Below are 21,928 nucleotides of genomic sequence, written 5' to 3' on the forward strand. Positions count from 1 at the left end.
TCTACCAGCCCGAATAACAAGTTTTCCCGTATCGCTGAATGGGGTCCCAAAAGTCCGAATGCTCAAGACTGTCAGAAAAACGCAAAGAGTGGCCACTGAAAACTTTGGCTGGCCCTAACCCTCACATGGAACTCTACCCACAGCACCACCAACAGTCGGCCTACGGGTTTGCGTTTTACCACAAACTTTGAATCTTCCAGCCCGAAGCTGCCATTTCCAGGATGGCTGAATGGGGTCCCAGAAGTAAGAACGGTTGAGACTGGCAAACAAACGCAAAGAGTGGCCACTGAAAACTTTGGCTGGCCCTAACCCTCACATGGAACCCTACCCACAGCACCACCAACAGTCGGCTGGACGGTTTGCGTTTGACCACAAACCTTGAATCTTCCAGACCAAAGCAGCCTTTGCTGAATGGGGTCCCAAAAGCCTGAATGCTCAGGACTGGCAAACAAACGCAAAGAGTGGCCACGTAAATTTTGCCTGGCCCTAACCCTCCATTGGAACCCTACCCACAGCATCACTAACAGTCGGCGTACCGGTTTGTGTTTGACCACAAACCTTTAATCTACCAGCCCGAAACGGCCTTTTTCCCGGATGGCTGAATGGGGTCCAAAACTTCCGAACGGTCGGGACTGGCTAACAAACGCAAAGAGTGGCCACTGAAAACTTTGGCTGGCCCTAATGCTCACATGGAACCGTACCCATAGCACCACCAACAGTTGGCCTACGGGTTTGCGTTTTAAAACAAACCTTGAATCTACCAGCCTGAAGTGGCCATTTTCCCAGATTGCTGAATGGAGACCCAAGAGTCCGAATGCTCAGGACTGGAAAACAAACGCAAAGAGTGGCCACTGAAAACTTTCGCTGGCCATAACCCTCACAAGGAACCCTACCCACAGCACCAGCAACAGTCGGCCTACAGGTTTGCGTTTGACCACAAAGCTTGAATCTACCAGCCCGAAGCGGCCATTTTCGCAGATGACTGAATGGGGTCCCAAAAGTCCGAATGGCCTGGACTGGCAAACAAACGCAAAGAGTGGCCACTGAAAACTTTGGCTGGCCCTAACCCTCACATGGAACCCTACCCACAGCACCACCAGCAGTTGGCCTACGGCTTTGCGTTTGACCAAAAACCTTAAATCTACTAGCCCAAAGCGGCCATTTCCCGGATCGCTGAATGGGGTCCCAAAAGTCTGAACGGTCAAGACTGTCAAACAAATGCAAAGAGTGGCCACTGAAAACTTTGGCTGGCCCTAACACACACATGAAACCCTACAAACAGCACCACCAACAGTCGGCCTACGGGTTTACGTTTTACCTCAAACCTAGATTCTTCCAACGTATAGCGGCCATTTTCCGGGATCACTGAATGTGGTCCCACAAGTAAGAACGGTCAAGACTGTCATACAAACGCAAAGAGTGGCCACTGAAAACTTTGGCTGGCCCTAACCCTCACATGGAACCCTACCCACAGCACCAGCAAAAGTAGGCCTACGTGTTAGCTTTTCACCACAAACCTTGAATCTACCAGCCCGAAGCGGCCTTTGCCCGCATGCTTGAATAGGGTCCCAAAACTAAGAACGTTCAGGACTGTCAAACAAACACATAGAGTGGCCACTGAAAACTTTGGCTTGCCCTAACCCTCACATGGAACCATACCCATAGCACTAGCAACAGTCGGCCTACCAGTTTGCGTTTGACCAGAAAACTTGAATCTAGCAGCCCGAAGAGGCCGTTTTCCTGGATGGCTCAATGGGGTCCCAAAAGTCCGAACGGTCGGGACTGGCAAACAAACGCAAAGAGTGACCAGTGAAAACTTTGGCTGGCCCTAACCCTCACATGGAACTCTACCCACAGCACACCAACATTCGGACTACGGGTTTGGGTTTGACCACAAACCTTGGATCTACCAGCCCGAATCAGCCGTTTTCCCGTATCGCTGAATGGGGTCCCAAAATCCGAATGCTCAGGACTGGCAAACAAACGCAAAGAGTGGCCACTGAAAACTTTGGCTGGCCCTAACCCTCACATGGAACTCTACCCACAGCACCACCAACAGTCGGCCTACGGGTTTGCGTTTTACCACAAACTTTGAATCTTCCAGCCCGAAGCTGCCATTTCCAGGATGGCTGAATGGGGTCCCAGAAGTAAGAACGGTTGAGACTGGCAAACAAACGCAAAGAGTGGCCACTGAAAACTTTGGCTGGCCCTAACCCTCACATGGAACCCTACCCACAGCACCACCAACAGTCGGCCTACCGGTTTGCATTTGACCACAAACCTTGAATCTTCCAGACCAAAGCAGCCTTTTTCCCGGATTGCTGAATGGGGTCCCAAAAGTCTGACCGGTCAAGACTGTCAAACAAACGCAAAGAGTGGCCACTGAAAACTTTGGCTGGCCCTAACCCTCACATGGAACCCTACCCACAGCACCACCAACAGTCGGCCTACGGCTTTGCGTTTTTCCACAAACCTTGAATATACCAGCCCGAAGCGGCCATTTTCCCGGATCGCTGAATGGGGTCTGAGAAGTAAGAACTGTCGGGACTGGCAAGAAAACGCAAAGAGTGGCCACTGAAAACTTTGCCTGGTCCTAACCCTCACATGGAACCCTACCCACAGCATCACCAACAGTAGGCGTACCGGTTTGTATTTGACCACAAACCTTCAATCTACCAGCCCGAAACGGTCGTTTTCCCGGATGGCTGAATGGGGTTCAAAAATTCTAAACGGTCGGGACTGGCAAAAATACGCAAAGAGTGGCCACTGAAAACTTTGGCTGGCCCTAATGCTCACATGGAACCCTACCCAAAGCACCACCAACAGTCTGCCTACGGGTTTGCGTTTGACCAAAAACCTTGAATCTACCAGCCCGAAGCGGCCGTTTTCCCGGATCTCTGAATGGGGTCCCAATAGTCCGAATGGCCTGGACTGGCAAACAAACGCAAAGAGTGGCCACTGAAAACTTTGGCTGGCCGTAACACTCACATGGAACCCTACCCACAGCAGCACCAACAGTCAGCCTACGGGTTTGCATTTTACCACAAACCTTGAATCTACCAGCCCGAAGCGGCCGTTTTCTCGTATCGCTGAATGGGGTTCCAAAAGAAAGAACGGTCAAGACTGTCAAACCAACGCAAAGAGTGGCCACTGAAAACTTTGGCTGGCACTTGCTCTCACAATGAACCCTACCCACAGCACCACCAACAGTCGGCCTACGGCTTTGCGTTTTACCACAAACCTTGAATTGACCAGCCCGAAACGGCCATTTTTCCGTATGGCTGAATGGGTTCCAAAAATTCCGAACACTCGGTGCTGGCAAACAAACGCAAAGAGTGGCCACTGAAAACTTTGGCTGGCCCTAACCCTCACATTGAACCCTACCCACAGCACACCAACAGTCGGCCTACGGCTTTGCGTTTGACCACAAACCTTGGATCTTCCAGCCCTAAGCGGCCATTTCCAGGATGGCTGAGTGGGGTCCCAGAAGTCCGAATGGTCGGGACTGGCAAACAAACGCAAAGAGTGGCCACTGAAAACTTTGGCTGGCCGTAACACTCACATGGAACCCTACCCACAGCAGCACCAACAGTCAGCCTACGGGTTTGCATTTTACCACAAACCTTGAATCTACCAGCCCGAAGCGGCCGTTTTCTCGTATCGCTGAATGGGGTTCCAAAAGAAAGAACGGTCAAGACTGTCAAACCAACGCAAAGAGTGGCCACTGAAAACTTTCGCTGGCCCTAACCCTCACATGGAACTCTACCCACAGCACACAGAACAGTCGGTTTACGTGTTAGCTTTTCAACACAAACCTTGAATCTACCAGTCCGAAGCGGCCGTTTTCCCGGATCGCTGAATGGGGTCCCAGAAGTCTGAATGCTCAGGACTGGCAAACAAACGCAAAGATTGGCCACTGAAAACTTATGCAAGCCGTAACCCTCACATGGAACCCTAACCTCAGTACCACCAACAGTCAGACTACGTATTAGCATTTCACCACAACCCTTGAATCTACCAGCCCGAAGCGTCCGTTTTCCCGGATCGCTGAATGGGGTCCCAAAAGTCTGAACTGTCAAGACTGTCAAACAAACGCAATGAGTGGCCACTGAAAACTTTGTCTGGCCCAAACCCTCACATGGAACCCTAACCACAGCACCACAGACAGTCGGCCTACGGGTTTACGTTTTACCTCAAACCTAGAATCTTCCAACCTATAGTGGCCATTTTCCCGGATCACTGAATGTGGTCCCAGAAGTAAGAACGGTCGGGACTGTCAAACAAACGCAAAGAGTGGCCACTGAAAACTTTGGCTGGCCCTAACCCTCACATGGAACCCTACCCACACCACTACCTATAGTCGGCCTACCGGTTTGCGTTTGACCACAAACCTTGAATCTACCAGTCTCAAGGGGCCATTTTTCTGAAACGCTGAATGGTTTCCCAAAAAGTACTAATGGTTTGGACTGGCAAACAAACGCAAGGAGTGGCCACTGAAAAACTTGGCTCGCTCTAACCTTCACATGGAACTCTACCCACAGCACCACCAACGGTCCCCACACGGATTAGCGTTTTTACACAAGCCTTGAATCTAATACCTCGAAGCAGATGTTTTCCCGGAGCGCTTAATGGAGACCCAAAATCCGAATGGTCTAGACTTGCAAACAAACGCAAAGAGTGGCCACTGATAACTTTGGCTGGTCCTACCCCTTACATGGAACCCTACCCACAGCAAAGTCGGCCTACGGGCTTCTGTTTTACGACAAACCTTGAATCTATCAAGCTGCATTAAGCTCTGCTGCTTCATGCAAAAGACCATTGGGCTCTTGAAAAACGAATGGAAGCCTGTTTGAGAAAGGGACTCGTTTCACATCTCCCCACATCAAGGGAAAGGCGAAACAATATTCACATCTGCTTGCAGCTATTCTTTAAAGAAATGTGATGTAGGAAGGTATTCCCGAGTCAAGCCGAGAAACGAAGTTTGGAGAGTATCAGAGCATTAGAAAGGCTCCCTGTCCCTTTTTCCAGAGAGAGAAGCAGTTTGGGCCAGCTCGGCAGATTAGATGTACTCCTTTGGTTACTATGCCCTTGGTAAGTAATTGGTTTATTAACATCATTCCTGGCTTAAAAATAAATTTCTATTTACGGATAAGGTTCGAATTAGGTTTAGGTTTCAGTTAGGCTTTTGGATTAGAGTTACAGTTTGGGGTTAGAGTTAGTGTAAGTTTTAGGGTCAGGCATAGGGATAGGTTTTAAGGTAAGGATAGGAATAGCATTCTTTAGGGTTGGGGTTAGAGTTAGATTTAGGGTAGGAATGTCATTCCTCTCAGTTACTTTGTCACCTGGAAAGTCTTTCTCCTGCAGGTTCTCTTTCTTTAGAAGAGAGAAAACAAGCCTTGGGAATGCTGCAAAGGCAGTGGAACCAGGAGCACAGAGGCACTAGTTATCGATTGTAACATCTACCCACGGAAAGCCAAAACCCAAGACCGAATTCCACATTGATTTCTTGAAGGTTTCCTCGTCTTTTTTGCCTGATAACTCTCTCTTCCAACTTTTATTTCAAGAAACTTATTGTTTACAAGCATTCAATTGAAGCTCAGAGGCAAAATCTGGAAACAGATGAGCATTTCCAAACATTCCGTGCATCGAAATGCATGCGGATAGCTCTCATTCCTAGACCCAGTTTTGTACTGTGCGATCTTTTCCATGCACCGAAATCGGTTCAGCTCAACTGCTTTAAGCAAAAGACCTTTGGGCTCTTGAGAAACGAAAGGAAGCTGGTTTGAGAAAAGGGACTCATTTCACATCTCCCCACCTCAAGGGAAAGGCGAAACAGTATTCACATCTGCTTTAAAATTTGAGGGTGTCACAGCTTTCTAGCTCTCTTGCAGCTTTTCTTTCAAGAAACGTGATGTAGGAAGTTCTTCCAGAGTGAAGGCGAGAAACGAAATCTGGCTCCCTGTCCCTGTTTCCAGAGAGAGAAGCAGTTTCGGCCAGCTCGGCAGATTAGATGTACTCCTTTGGTTAATATGCCCTTGGTAAGTAATTGGTTTAGGAACATCATTCCTGGCTTAAAGATTAAATTTCTGTTTAGGAATAAGGTTCGAATTAGGTTTAGGTTAGAGTTAGGCTTTTGGATTAGAGTTACAGTTTAGGGTTAGAGTTAGTGTAAGGTTTAGGGTCAGGCATAGGGATAGGTTTTAAGGTAAGGATAGGAATAGCATTCTTTAGGTTTAGGGTTAGAGTTAGATTTAGGGTTAGGAATGTCATTCCTCTCAGTTACTGTTTCACCTGGAAAGTCTTTCTCCCGTAGGTTCTCTTTCTTTAAAAGAGAGAAAACAAGCCTTGGGAATGTTGCAAAGGCAGTGGAACTAGGAGCCCAGAGGCACTAGTTATCGATTTTAACATCTACCCACGGAAAGGAGAAACACAAGACCGAATTACACATCTATTTCTTGGAGGTTTCCTGGTCTTTTTAGACTGATAACTCTCTCTTCAAACTTTTATTACAAGAAACTTATTGTTTACAAGCATTCCATTGAAGCTTAGAGGCAATATCTGGAAATAGAAGAGCATTTCCAACATTCTGGGCATTGAAATTGATGGGGATAGCTCTCATTCCTAGACCCAGTTTTCTACTGTGCGATCTTTTCCATGCACCGAAATCGGTTCAGCTCTGATGCTTTATGGAAAAGACCTCTGGGCTCTTGAGAAACGAAGGGATGGCGGTTTGAGAAAGGGACTCGTTTCACATCTCCCCACCTCAAGGGAAAGGCGAAATAATATTCACATCTGCTTTAAAATTTGAGAGTGTCAGAGCTTTCTAGCTCTCTTGCAGCTTTTCTTTCAAGAAACGTGATGTAGGAAGGTCTTCCAGAGTGAAGCCGAGAAACGAAGTTTGGAGAGAATCAGAGCATTAGAAAGGCTCCCTGTCCCTGTTTCCAGAGAGAGAAGCAGTTTCGGCAAGCTCAGCAGATCAGATGTACTCCTTTGCTTAATATGCCCTTGGTTAGTAATTGGTTTAGGAACATCATTCCTGGCTTAAAGGTTACATTTCTTTTTAGGGATAGGGTTCGAATTAGGTTTATGTTAGAGTTAGGCTTTTGGATTAGAGTTACAGTTTAGGGTTAGAGTTAGTGTAAGGTTTCCGGGGTCAGGCATAGGGATAGGTTTTAAGGTAAGGATAGGAATAGCATTCTTTAGGTTTGGGTTAGAGTTAGATTTAGGGTTAGGAATATCATTCCTCTCAGTTACTGTATCAGCTGGATACACTTTCTCCCGTAGGTTCTCTTTCTTTAAAAGAGAGAAAGGAAGCCTTGGGAATGTTGCAAAGGCAGTGGAACCAAAGGCATATTAACCAAAGGACTATATCTAATCTGCCGAGCTGGCCGAAACTGGTTCTCTCTCTGGAAACAGGGACAGGGAGCCTTTCTAATGCTCTGATACTCTACAGATTTCGTTTCTCCGCTTCACTCTGGAAGACCTTCCTACATCACGTTTCTTGAAAGAAAAGCTGCAAGAGAGCTAGAAAGCTGTGGCACCCTCAAATTTTAAAGCAGATGTGAATATTGTTTCGCCTTTCCCTTGAGGTGGGGAGATGTGAAACGAGTCCCTTTCTCAAACCGGCTTCCTTTCGTTTCTCAAGAGCCCAAAGGTCTTTTGCATAAAGCAGCAGAGCGAAACCGATTTCGATGCATGGAAAAGATCTCACAATTACAAAACTGGGTCTAGGAATGAGAGCTATCCGCATGCATTTCGATGCACGGAATGTTTGGAAATGCTTTTCTATTTCCAGATATTGCCTCTCAGCTTCAATTGAATGCTTGTAAACATTAAGTTTCTTGAAATAAAAGTTGGAAGAGAGAGTTATCAGGCTAAAAAGACCAGGAAACCTCCAAGAAATAGATGTGGAATTCGGTCTTGGGTTTCGCCTTTCCGTGGGTAGATGTTACAATCGATAATTAGTGCCTCTGGGCTCCTAGTTCCACTGCCTTTGCAACATTCCCAAGGCTTGTTTTCTCTCTTTTAAAGAAAGAGAACCTACGGGAGAAAGAGTTTCCAGGTGACACAGTAACTGAGAGGAATGATATTCCTAACCCTAAATCTAACTCTAACCCTAAACCTAAAGAATGCTATTCCTATCCTTACCTTAAAACCTATCCCTATGCCTGACCCTAAACCTTACACTAACTCTAACCCTAAACTGAACTGTACATCTAATGCAAAAGCCTAACTCTAACCTAAACCTAATTCGAACCCTATCTCTAAACAGAAATGTAACCTTGAAGCCAGGAATGATGTTCCTAAACCAATTACTAACCAAGGGCATATTAACCAAAGGAGTACATCTAATCTGCCGAACTGGCCGAAACTTCTTCTCTCTCTGGAAACAGGGACAGGGAGCCTTTCTAATGCTCTGATACTCTCCAACTTCGTTTCTCGGCTTCACTCTGAAAGAACTTAATACGTCACGTTTCTTGAAAGAATAGCTGCAAGAGAGCAAGCTGTGACACTCTCAAATTTTAAAGCAGATGTGAATACTGTTTCGCCTTTCCCTTGATGTGGGGAGATGTGAAACGAGTCCCTTTCTCAAACCGGCTTCCTTTCGTTTCTCAAGAGCCCAGAGGTCTTTTGCATAAAGCAGCAGAGCTGAACCGATTTCGGTGCATGGAAAAGATCGCACAGTAGAAAACTGGGTCTAGGAATGAGAGCTATCCCCATCCATTTCGATGCCCGGAATGTTTGGAAATGCTCATCTGTTTCCAGATTTTGCCTCTCAGCTTCAATTGAATGCTTGTAAACAATAAGTTTCTTGAAATAAAAGTTGGAAGAGAGAGTTATCAGGCTAAAAAGACCAGGAAACCTCCAAGAAATAGATGTGGAATTCGGTCTTGGGTTTTCCCTTTCCGTGGGTAGATGTTACAATCGATAACTAGTGCCTCTGGGCTCCTAGTTCCACTGCCTTTGCAACATTCCCAAGGCTTGTTTTCTCTCTTTTAAAGAAAGAGAACCTACGGGAGAAAGAGTTTCCAGGTGACACAGTAACTGAGAGGAATGATATTCCTAACCCTAAATCTAACTCTAACCCTAAACCTAAAGAATGCTATTCCTATCCTTACCTTAAAACCTATCCCTATGCCTGACCCTAAACCTTACACTAACTCTAACCCCAAACTGTAACTCTAATGCAAAAGCCTAACTCTAACCTAAACCTAATTCGAACCCTATCTCTAAACAGAAATGTAACCTTGAAGCCAGGAATGATGTTCCTAAACCAATTACTAACCAAGGGCATATTAACCAAAGGAGTACATCTAATCTGCCGAGCTGGCCGAAACTGCTTCTCTCTCTGGAAACAGGGACAGGGAGCCTTTCTAATGCTCTGATACTCTCCAAACTTCGTTTCTCGGCTTCACTCTGGAAGACCTTCCTACATCACGTTTCTTGAAAGAATAGCTGCAAGAGAGCAAGCTGTGACACTCTCAAATTTTAAAGCAGATGTGAATATTGTTTCGCCTTTCCCTTGATGTGGGGAGATGTGAAACGAGTCCCTTTCTCAAACCGGCTTCCTTTCGTTTCTCAAGAGCCCAGAGGTCTTTTGCATAAAGCAGCAGAGCTGAACCGATTTCGGTGCATGGAAAAGATCGCACAGTAGAAAACTGGGTCTAGGAATGAGAGCTATCCCCATCCATTTCGATGCCCGGAATGTTTGGAAATGCTCATCTGTTTCCAGATGTTGCCTCTCAGCTTCAATTGAATGCTTGTAAACAATAAGTTTCTTGAAATAAAAGTTGGAAGAGAGAGTTATCAGGCTAAAAAGACCAGGAAACCTCCAAGAAATAGATGTGGAATTCGGTCTTGGGTTTCCTCTTTCCGTGGGTAGATGTTACAATCGATAACTAGTGCCTCTGGGCTCCTAGTTCCACTGCCTTTGCAACATTCCCAAGGCTTGTTTTCTCTCTTTTAAAGAAAGAGAACCTACGGGAGAAAGAGTTTCCAGGTGACACAGTAACTGAGAGGAATGATATTCCTAACCCTAAATCTAACTCTAACCCTAAACCTAAAGAATGCTATTCCTATCCTTACCTTAAAACCTATCCCTATGCCTGACCCTAAACCTTACACTAACTCTAACATTAACTGAACTGTACATCTAATGCAAAAGCCTAACTCTATCCTAAACCTAATTCGAACCCTATCTCTAAACAGAAATGTAACCTTGAAGCCAGGAATGATGTTCCTAAACCAATTACTAACCAAGGGCATATTAACCAAAGGAGTACATCTAATCTGCCGAGCTGGCCGAAACTGCTTCTCTCTCTGGAAACAGGGACAGGGAGCCTTTCTAATGCTCTGATACTCTCCAAACTTCGTTTCTCGGCTTCACTCTGGAAGACCTTCCTACATCACGTTTCTTGAAAGAATAGCTGCAAGAGAGCAAGCTGTGACACTCTCAAATTTTAAAGCAGATGTGAATACTGTTTCGCCTTTCCCTTGATGTGGGGAGATGTGAAACGAGTCCCTTTCTCAAACCGGCTTCCTTTCGTTTCTCAAGAGCCCAGAGGTCTTTTGCATAAAGCAGCAGAGCTGAACCGATTTCGGTGCATGGAAAAGATCGCACAGTAGAAAACTGGGTCTAGGAATGAGAGCTATCCCCATCCATTTCGATGCCCGGAATGTTTGGAAATGCTCATCTGTTTCCAGATGTTGCCTCTCAGCTTCAATTGAATGCTTGTAAACAATAAGTTTCTTGAAATAAAAGTTGGAAGAGAGAGTTATCAGGCTAAAAAGACCAGGAAACCTCCAAGAAATAGATGTGGAATTCGGTCTTGGGTTTTCCCTTTCCGTGGGTAGATGTTACAATCGATAACTAGTGCCTCTGGGCTCCTGGTTCAACTGCCTTTGCAACATTCCCAAGGCTTGTTTTCTCTCTTTTAAAGAAAGAGAACCTACGGGAGAAAGAGTTTCCAGGTGACACAGTAACTGAGAGGAATGATATTCCTAACCCTAAATCTAACTCTAACCCTAAACCTAAAGAATGCTATTCCTATCCTTACCTTAAAACCTATCCCTATGCCTGACCCTAAACCTTACACTAACTCTAACCCTAAACTGAACTGTACATCTAATGCAAAAGCCTAACTCTAACCTAAACCTAATTCGAACCCTATCTCTAAACAGAAATGTAACCTTGAAGCCAGGAATGATGTTCCTAAACCAATTACTAACCAAGGGCATATTAACCAAAGGAGTACATCTAATCTGCCGAGCTGGCCGAAACTGCTTCTCTCTCTGGAAACAGGGACAGGGAGCCTTTCTAATGCTCTGATACTCTCCAAACTTCGTTTCTCGGCTTCACTCTGGAAGACCTTCCTACATCACGTTTCTGGAAAGAATAGCTGCAAGAGAGCAAGCTGTGACACTCTCAAATTTTAAAGCAGATGTGAATATTGTTTCGCCTTTCCCTTGATGTGGGGAGATGTGAAACGAGTCCCTTTCTCAAACCGGCTTCCTTTCGTTTCTCAAGAGCCCAGAGGTCTTTTGCATAAAGCAGCAGAGCTGAACCGATTTCGGTGCATGGAAAAGATCGCACAGTAGAAAACTGGGTCTAGGAATGAGAGCTATCCCCATCCATTTCGATGCCCGGAATGTTTGGAAATGCTCATCTGTTTCCAGATTTTGCCTCTCAGCTTCAATTGAATGCTTGTAAACAATAAGTTTCTTGAAATAAAAGTTGGAAGAGAGAGTTATCAGGCTAAAAAGACCAGGAAACCTCCAAGAAATAGATGTGGAATTCGGTCTTGGGTTTCCTCTTTTCGTGGGTAGATGTTACAATCGATAACTAGTGCCTCTGGGCTCCTGGTTGGACTGCCTTTGCAACATTCCCAAGGCTTGTTTTCTCTCTTTTAAAGAAAGAGAACCTACGGGAGAAAGAGTTTCCAGGTGACACAGTAACTGAGAGGAATGATATTCCTAACCCTAAATCTAACTCTAACCCTAAACCTAAAGAATGCTATTCCTATCCTTACCTTAAAACCTATCCCTATGCCTGACCCTAAACCTTACACTAACTCTAACCCTAAACTGAACTGTACATCTAATGCAAAAGCCTAACTCTAACCTAAACCTAATTCGAACCCTATCTCTAAACAGAAATGTAACCTTGAAGCCAGGAATGATGTTCCTAAACCAATTACTAACCAAGGGCATATTAACCAAAGGAGTACATCTAATCTGCCGAGCTGGCCGAAACTGCTTCTCTCTCTGGAAACAGGGACAGGGAGCCTTTCTAATGCTCTGATACTCTCCAGATTTCGTTTCTCGGCTTCACTCTGGAAGACCTTCCTACATCACGTTTCTGGAAAGAATAGCTGCAAGAGACCAAGCTGTGACACTCTCAAATTTTAAAGCAGATGTGAATATTGTTTCGCCTTTCCCTTGAGGTGGGGAGATGTGAAACGAGTCCCTTTCTCAAACCGGCTTCCTTTCGTTTCTCAAGAGCCCAGAGGTCTTTTGCATAAAGCAGCAGAGCTGAACCGATTTCGGTGCATGGAAAAGATCGCACAGTAGAAAACTGGGTCTAGGAATGAGAGCTATCCCCATCCATTTCGATGCCCGGAATGTTTGGAAATGCTCATCTGTTTCCAGATGTTGCCTCTCAGCTTCAATTGAATGCTTGTAAACAATAAGTTTCTTGAAATAAAAGTTGGAAGAGAGAGTTATCAGGCTAAAAAGACCAGGAAACCTCCAAGAAATAGATGTGGAATTCGGTCTTGGGTTTCGCCTTTCCGTGGGTAGATGTTACAATCGATAACTAGTGCCTCTGGGCTCCTGGTTGGACTGCCTTTGCAACATTCCCAAGGCTTGTTTTCTCTCTTTTAAAGAAAGAGAACCTACGGGAGAAAGAGTTTCCAGGTGACACAGTAACTGAGAGGAATGATATTCCTAACCCTAAATCTAACTCTAACCCTAAACCTAAAGAATGCTATTCCTATCCTTACCTTAAAACCTATCCCTATGCCTGACCCTAAACCTTACACTAACTCTAACCCTAAACTGTACCTCTAATGCAAAAGCCTAACTCTAACCTAAACCTAATTCGAACCCTATCCCTAAACAGAAATGTAACCTTTAAGCCAGGAATGATGTTCCTAAACCAATTACTAACCAAGGGCATATTAACCAAAGGAGTACATCTAATCTGCCGAGCTGGCCGAAACTGCTTCTCTCTCTGGAAACAGGGACAGGGAGCCTTTCTAATGCTCTGATACTCTCCAAACTTCGTTTCTCGGCTTCACTCTGGAAGACCTTCCTACATCACGTTTCTGGAAAGAATAGCTGCAAGAGAGCAAGCTGTGACACTCTCAAATTTTAAAGCAGATGTGAATACTGTTTCGCCTTTCCCTTGAGGTGGGGAGATGTGAAACGAGTCCCTTTCTCAAACCGGCTTCCTTTCGTTTCTCAAGAGCCCAGAGGTCTTTTGCATAAAGCAGCAGAGCTGAACCGATTTCGGTGCATGGAAAAGATCGCACAGTAGAAAACTGGGTCTAGGAATGAGAGCTATCCCCATCCATTTCGATGCCCGGAATGTTTGGAAATGCTCATCTGTTTCCAGATGTTGCCTCTCAGCTTCAATTGAATGCTTGTAAACAATAAGTTTCTTGAAATAAAAGTTGGAAGAGAGAGTTATCAGGCTAAAAAGACCAGGAAACTTCCAAGAAATAGATGTGGAATTCGGTGTTGGTTTTCGCCTTTCAGTGGGTATGCTCATCTGTTTTCACAAGTTTTCAGTGGCCACTCTTTGCGTTTGTTTGCTAGTCCAGGCCATTCAGACTTTTGGGACACCATTCAGTCATGGGCGAAAATGGCCGCTTCGAGCTGGTAGATTAAAGGTTTGTGTTAAAACGCAAACTCGTAGGCCGACTGTTTGTGGTGTTGTGGGTAGAGTTCCATGTGAGGGTTAGGGCCAGCCAAAGTTTTCAGTGGCCACTCATTGCGTTTGTTTGACAGTCCTGACCGTTCAGACTTTTTGGACCCCATTCAGCGATCCTGGAAAACGGCCACTATATTCTGGTAGATTCAATGTTTGTGGTGAAATGCTAATACGTAGGCCGACTGTTGGTGGTGCTTTGGGTGGGGTTCCATGTGAGGGTTAGGGCCAGCATAAGTTTTCAGTGGCCACTCTTTGCTTTTGTTTGCCAGTCCTGACCGTTCGGACTTCTGGGACCCCATTCAGCCATCCGGGAAATGGCCGTGTTTGGCTGGTAGATTCAAGGTTTGTGGTAAAACACAAACTCGTAGTCAACCTCTTGGTTGTTCTGTGGGTAGGGTTCCATGTGAGGGTTAGGGCCAGCAAAAGTTTTCAGTGACCACTTTTTACGTTTGTTTGCCGGTCTCGACCGTTCGGAATTTTGGGACCCCACTCAGCGACGCGGGACAACGGCCACTTCGGGCTGGTAGATTCAAGGTTTGTGGTAACACGCAAACCCGTAGGCTGACTGTTGGTGGTGCTGTGGGTAGGGTTCCATGTGAGGGTTAGGGCCAGCCAAAGTTTTCAGTGGCCACTTTTTGCGTTTGTTTGCCAGTCTCGACCATTCGGAATTTTGGGACCCCACTCAGCGACACGGGAAAACGGCCGCTTCGGCTGGTAGATTCAAGGTTTGTGGTAATACGCAAACCCGTAGGCTGACTGTTGGTGGTGCTGTGGGTAGGGTTCCATGTGAGGGTTAGGGCCAGCCAAAGTTTTCAGTGGCCACTTTTTGCGTTTGTTTGCCAGTCTCGACCATTCGGAATTTTGGGACCCCACTCAGCGACACGGGAAAACGGCCGCTTCGGGCTGGTAGATTCAAGGTTTGTGGTAATACGCAAACCCGTAGGCCGACTGTTGGTTGTGCTGTGGGTAGGGTTCCATGTGAGGGTTAGGGCCAGCCAAAGTTTTCAGTTGCCACTCTTTGCGTTTTTTTGCTAGTCCAGACCATTCGGAGTTCTGGGACCTTATTCAGCCATCCGGGAATATGGCCACATCAGTCTGGTAGATTCAAGGTTTGTGGTAAAACGCAAAACCGTATGCCGACTGTTGGTGGTGCTGTGGGTAGGGTTCCATGTGAGGGTTAGGGCCAGCCAAAGTTTTCAGTGGCCACTGTTTGTATTTTTTTACCAGTTCAAACCATTATGACTTTTTGGACCCCATTCAGCCATCTTGGAAAACGGCCGCTTTGGGCTGGTAGATTCAAGGTTTTTGGTAAAACACAAACCCGTAGGCAACCTCTTGGTTGTACTGTGGGTAGGGTTCCATGTGAGGGTAAGGGCAAGCCAAAGTTTTCAGTGGCCACTCTTTGCGTTTGTTTGAAAGTCACGACCGATCAGACTTTTGGGACCCCATTCGGCCATCCGGGAAACGGACGCTTTGGGCTGTTAGATTCAAGGTTTGTGGTCAAACGCTAACACGTAGTCCGACTGTTTGTGGTGCTGTGGGTAGGGTTCCATGTGAGGGTTTGGGCCAGCCAAAGTTTTCAGTGGCCACTCTTTGCGTTTGTTTTCCAGTCCTGACCATTCAGACTGTTGGGACCCCATTCAGCCATCTGGGAAAGCTGCCGCTTTGGTACGGTAGATTAAAGGTGTGTGGTCAAACGCTAACACTTAGGCTTACTCTTGCTGGTGCTGTGGGTAGGGTTCCATGTGAGGGTTAGGGCCAGCATAAGTTTTCAGTGGCCACTCTTTGCCTTTGTTTGCCAGTCCCGACCGTTCGGAATTCTGGGACCCCATTCAGCCATCCAGGAACTGGCCGCGTTTGGCTGGTGGATTCAAGGTTTGTGGTAAAAATCAAACCCGTAGGCCGACTGTTGTTGGTGCTGTGGGTAAAGTTCCATGTGGGGGTAAGGGCCAGCCAAAGTTTTCAGTGGCCACTCTCTGAATTTTTTTGACAGTCCCCACCGTTCGGACTTTTGGGACCCCATTCAGCGACCTGGGAAAACGGCCGCTTTGGGATGGTAGATTCAAGGTTTGTGGTAAAAATCAAACCCGTAGGCCGACTCTTGGTGGTTCTGTGGGTAAAGTTCCATGGGGGGGTTAGGGCCAGCCAAATTTTTCAGTGGCCACTCTTTACGTTTGTTTTCCAGTTCAAACCATTATGTCATTTTGGACCCCATTCAGCCATCTGGGAAAACGGCCGCTTTGGGCTGGTAGTTTCAAGGTTTTTGGTAAAACAAAAACCCGTAGGCAACCTCTTGGTTGTGCTGTGGGTAGGGTTCCATGTGAGGGTTAGGGCCAGCCAAAGCTTTCAGTGGCCACTCTATGCGTTTGTTTGACAGTCCCGAACAATCGTACTTTTGGGACCCTATTCAACCATGCGGGAAATGGCCGCTTCGGGGTGGTAGATTCAAGGTTTGTGGTGAAAAGCTAACACGTAGGCCTACTGTTGCTGGTGCTGTGGGTAGGGTTCCCTGTGAAGGTTAGGGCCAGCATAAGTTTTCAGTGGCCACTCTTTGCGTTTGTTTGACAGTCTTGACTGTTCAGACTTTTGGGACCCCATTCAGCCATCTGGGAAATGGCCGCTTCGGGCTGGTAGATTCAAGGTTTGTGGTAAAACGCAAACCCGTAGGCCGACTGTACGTGGTGGCTGGTGGGTTAGGGTTTCCCATGGTGGAGGCCTTTAGGGCCCAGCCAAAGTTTTTCACTGGCCACTCCCTTTGCGTTTGTTTTGCCAGTCCAGGCCCATTACGGATCCTTGCCGTCTCCCATTTAGCGATCCGGGAAATGGCCGCTTCGGGCTGGTAGAATCCAAGGTTTGTGGTAAAACGCAAACCCGGTTAGGTCGACTGTTGGTGGTGCTTTGGGTAGGGTTTCATGTGAGGGTTAGGGCCAGACAAAGTTTTTACTGGCCACTCCTTGCGTTTTTAGCCAGTCTGACCGTTCGGACTTTTGGGACCCCATTCCTGCGATTCGGGATAATGGCCCACTTCGGGCCTGGTAGATTCAAGGTTTATTTGTAAAACTCAAGCCCGTAAGGACGGACTTCTTTGTGGTGCTGTGTGTAGGGTTCCATGTGAGGGTTAGGGCCAGCCAAAATTTTCAGTGGCCACTCTTTGAATTTTTTTTCCAGTGCCAACTGTTCCCGACTTTTAAGAAACCCATTAAGTGATCTGGGAAATAGCTGCTTAATGCTGATAGATTCAAGGTTTGTGGTGAAACGTTAACACGTAGGCCGACTTTTGGTGGTGCTGTGGGTAGGGTTCCATGTGAGAGTTAGGGCCAGCCAAAGTTTTCAGTGGGTACTCTTTGAATTTGTTTGACACTCCAGACCGTTCGTTCTTCTGGGACCCCATTTAGCCATCCAGGAAAATGGCCTCTTCAAGCTGATAGATTCAAGGTTTGTGGTAAAACGCAAGCCGGTAGGACGACTGGTGGTGGTGGTGTGGGGAGGGTTCCATGTGAGGGTTAAGCCAGCCAAAGTTTTCAGTGGCCACTCTTTGAATTTTTTTTCCAGTGCCGACCGTTCGGACTTCTGGGACCACATTCAGCTATCCGGTAAAACGGCCACTTCGTGCTGGTAGATTCAGGGTTTGTGGTAAAACGTAAACCTGTAGGCCGACTGTTGGTTGTGCTGTGGGTAGGGTTCCTTGTGAGGGTTAGGGCCAGCCAAAGTTTTCAGTGGCCACTCTTTGCCTTTGTTTGACAGTCCCGACCGTTCGGACTATTAGTACCCCATTCAACCATCTTAGAAATGGCCGCTTAATGCTGATAGATTCAAGGTTTGTGGTCAAACATTAACACGTAGGCTGACTGTTGGTGGTGCTGTGGGTAGGGTTCCATGTGAAGGTTAAGGCCATCCGAAGTTTTCACTGGCCACTGTTTGCGTTTGTTTTCCACTCCAGACTGTTCGTTCTTCTTGGACCCCATTCAGCCATCCGGGAAAATGGCCGCTTCAAGATGATAGATTCAATGTTTGGGGTGAAACGCAAGCCCGTAGGCCGACTGTTGGTGGTGCTGCAGGTAGGGTTCCATGTGAGGGTTAAGGCAGCCAAAGTTTTCAGTGGGCACTCTATGTGTTTGTTTTCCAGTCCAGACCGTTCGGATTTTTGGGGCTTTATTCAGCGATCCGGTAAAACGGCCACTTTGTGCTGGTAGATTCAGGGTTTGTTGTAAAACGCAAACTCGTAGGCCGACTGTGGTGGTGCTGTGGGTAGGGTTCCATGTGAGGGTTAGCGCCAGCCTAATATCTCAGTGACATTCTTTGCGTTTGTTTTCCAGTCTTGACCGATTGGACTTCTGGGACTCCATTCAGCCATCGTGGAAAACGGCCACTTAGGGCTGGTAGATTCAAGGTTTGGGTCAAACGCAAAAGCGTAGGGCCGACTGTTGGTGGTGCTGTAGGTAGGGTTTCATGTGAGAGTTAGGGCCAGCAAACGTTTTTACTGGCCACTCTTTGCGTTTGTTTTGCCAGCGAAGACCTTTCGGATTTTTTTGACCATTTCAGCCATCCGGGAAAGCGAGTGCTTTGGCTCGTAGATTCAAGGTTTGTGGTCAAACGCACGCCCGTAGGCCGACTGTTGGTGGTGCTGTGGGTAGGTTTCCATGTGAGGGTTAGGGCCAGCCAAAGTTTTCAGTGGCCACTCTTTGCGTTTGTTTTCCAGTCCAGACCGTTCAGACATTTGGGACCCCATTCTGCAATCCGGGATAACGGCCACTTCGGGCTGGTAGATTCAAGGTTTATTGTAAAACTCAAGCCCGTAGGCCGACTGTGTGTTGTGCTGTGGGTAAGGTTCTAACTGAGGGTTTAGCCAGCCAAAATTTTCAGTGGCCTCTCTTTGAATTTTTTTTCCAGTGCCGACCGTTCAGACTTTTGGGAACCCATTCAGTGATCTGGGAAATGGCCGCTTCAAGCTTATAGATTCAAGGTTTGTGGTGAAACGTTAAGATGTAAGCCGACTGTTGGTTGTGCTGTTGGTAGGGTTCCATGTGACGGTTAAGCCAGCCAAAGTTTTCAGTGGCCACTATTTGTATTTGTTTGCCAGTCCAGACCGTTCGAACTTCTGGGACCCCATACAGCCATCTGGGAAATGGCCGCTTCGGGCTGGTAGATTTAAGGTTTGTTGTCAAACAATAACACGCAGGGTGACTGTTGGTGGTGCTGTGGGTAGGGTTCCATGTGAGGGTTCGGGCTAGCCAAAGTTTTCAGTGGCCACTCTTTGCGTTTTTTTACCAGTCCCGACCGTCGGACTTTTGGGACCCCATTTCAGCGATCACGGAAAATGGCCGCTTCGTGCTGGTAGATTCAAGGTTTGTGGTCAAACGCTAACCAGTAGGCCGACTGTTTGTGGTGCTGTGGGTAGGGTTCCATGTGAGGTTTGGGATAGCCAAAGTTTTCAGTGGTCACTCTTTGCGTTTGTTTTCTAGTCCGGAGCATTCGAACTTCTGGGAACCCATTCAGTGATCCGTGAAAACGGCCGCTTCGGGCTAGTGGATTCAATGTTTGTTGTAAAACGCAAACGCGTAGGCCGACTGTTGGTGGTGTGATGGGTAGGGTTCCATATGAGGGTTAGGGCCAGCCAAAGTTTTCAGTGGCCACTCTTTGCGTTTGTTTGCCAGTCCAGACCGTTCGTTTTTCTGGGACCCCATTCAGCCATCTGGGAAAACAAGCGCTTCGGGCTTTTAGATTCAAGGTTTGTGGTAAAACGCAAACCCGTAGGCCGACTCTTGGTGGTTTTGTGGGTAGGGTTCCATGTGAGGGTTGTGCCAGCCAAAGTTTTCACTGGCCACTCTTTGAATTTTTTTGCCCGTCCTGACCGTTCGGACTTTTGGGACCCCGTTCAGCGATCCAGGAAAACGTCCTCTTGGGCTGGTAGTTTCAAGGAGTGAATAAAACGCAAGCCCGTAGTCCGACTGTTATGGTTCTGTGCGTAGGGTTCCATATGAGGGTTAGAGCAAGCCAAAGTTTTCAGTGGTCACTCTTTGCGTTTGTTTTCCAGTCCCGACCACTCGAACTTTTGGGGTAATTCAGTAATATTTGGAAAACGGGGGCTTCGGGCTGGTAGATTGAACGTTTGTGGTAAAATGCAAACCCGTAAGCCGACTCTGAGTGGTGCTGTGAGTAGGGTTACATGTGAGGGTTAGGGCCAGCCAAAGTTTACAGTGGCCACTCTTTACGTTTGTTTGACAGTCCAGACCGTTCGGATATTTGGGACCCCATTCAGTGATCCAAGAAAACGGCCGTTTCGGGCTCGTAGATTCAAGGTTTGTGGTAAAACGCAAACTCGTAGGCTGACTGTTAGTGGTGGTGTGGGTAAGCTGCCATATGAGGGTTAGGACCACACAAAGTTTTCAGTGGCTACTCTTTGCGTTTGTTTGGCATTCCAGACCAATCAGAATTCTGGGACCCCATTAATCGATCGGTGAAAAAGGCCGCTTCCAGCTGGTAGATTTAAGGTTTGTGGTAAAACGCAAACTCGTAGGCCAACTGTGTCTGGTGCTGTGGGTATGGTTCCATGTGAGGGTTAGGGCCAGCCAAAGTTTTCAGTGGCCACTCTTTGCGTTTCTTTGGTAGTACCGACTGTTGGGACTTTTGGGAATCCATTCAGGTATCCGGAAAAACGGCCGCTTCAATCTGGTATATTCAAGGTTTTTTGTCAAACAATAACACGTAGGCCGACTGTTGGTGGTGCTGTGGGTAGGGTTCCATGTGAGGGTTAGGGCCAGCCAAAGTTTTAAGTGGCCACTCTTTGCGTTTGTTTGCCAGTCTGTACCGTTCGGACTTTTGGGACCCCATTCAGCCATCCGGGAAAACGGCCGCTTTGGCCTGGTAGATTCAAGGTTGATGGTAAAATGCAAACTCGTAGGCCAACTGTTGGTGGTGATGTGGTTAGGGTTCCATGTGAGGGTTAGGGCCAGCCAAAGTTTTCAGTGGCCACTCTTTGAGTTTGTTTGGCAGTCCAGACCAATCAGAATTCTGGGAAACAATTCATCGATCTGTTAAAACGGCCGCTTCGGGCTGGTAGATTCAAGGTTGGTGGTCAAACGCAAACGCGTAGGCCTACTCTTGATGGTGCTGTTAGTAGGGTTCCATGTTAGGGTTAGAGCTAGCTAAACTTTTCAGTAGCCTCTCTTTGCGTTTGTTTTCCAGGTCTGACCGTTCGAACATTTGGGACCTCATTCAGCGATCCAGGAAAATGACTGCTTTGGGCTGGTAGATTCAAGGTTTGTAGTAAAACACAAACTCGTAGGCCAACTGTTTCTGGTGCTGTGGGTACGGATTCATGTGAGGGTTAGGGCCAGCGAAAGTTTTCAGTGGCCACTCTTTGCAGTTGTTTGCCAGTCCATACCAATCAGACTTCTGGGACACCATTCAGCGATCCGGGAAAACGAGTGCTTTAGGGGGTGTAGATTCAAGGTTTGTTGTCAAACGGTAACACAGAGGCCGACTGTTTGTGGTGGTGTGGGTAGGGTTCCATGTGCGGGTTAGGGCCAGCCAAAGTTTTCAGTGGCCACTCTTTGCTTTTGTTTGCCAGTCCCGACTGTTCGGACTTTTGGGACCTCACTCAGCGATCTTGGATAACGGCCGCTTCGGGCTGGTAGATTCAAGGTTTGTGAAAAAACGCAAACCCGTAGGCCGACTGTTTGTGGTGCTGTGGGTAGGGTTCCATGTATGGGTTAGAGCCAGCTAAACATTTCAGTGGCCTCTCTTTGCGTTTGTTTGCCAGGTCTGATCGTTCGAACTTTTGGGACCTCAGTCAGCGATCCAGGAAAACGACTGCTTTGGGCTGGTAGATTAAAGGTTTGTGGTAAAACACAAACTCGTAGGCCAACTGTTGCTGGTGCTGAGGGTAGGGTTCCATGTGAGAGTTAGGGCCAGCCAAAGTTTTAGTGGCCACTCTTTGCGTTTGTTTGCCAGTCCATACCAATCAGACTTCTGGGACACCATTCAGCGATCTGG

The 21,928-nt window shown here is 47.0% G+C and overlaps 1 long non-coding RNA gene across 2 annotated transcripts; it reads right to left on the bottom strand.

Annotated features, from left to right (window-relative positions):
- Nucleotides 1-1,747: 1,747 nt before the first annotated feature.
- On the bottom strand, nucleotides 1,748-3,649 carry LOC115598136. 2 transcript variants are annotated; one of them, XR_003987416.1, is made up of 3 exons: nucleotides 3,624-3,649; nucleotides 2,858-2,931; nucleotides 1,748-1,782 (listed from the first exon to the last, which is right to left on the bottom strand). It is a non-coding gene; the product is annotated as an uncharacterized LOC115598136 (long non-coding RNA). The 2 variants fall into 2 exon arrangements; XR_003987417.1 differs by lacking the exon at nucleotides 3,624-3,649 and adding an exon at nucleotides 3,050-3,060.
- Between the last annotated feature and the right edge of the window lie 18,279 nt (nucleotides 3,650-21,928).

This window comes from Calypte anna, chromosome 3 (genome assembly GCF_003957555.1).
Source record: "Calypte anna isolate BGI_N300 chromosome 3, bCalAnn1_v1.p, whole genome shotgun sequence".
Taxonomy (NCBI): domain Eukaryota; kingdom Metazoa; phylum Chordata; class Aves; order Apodiformes; family Trochilidae; genus Calypte; species Calypte anna.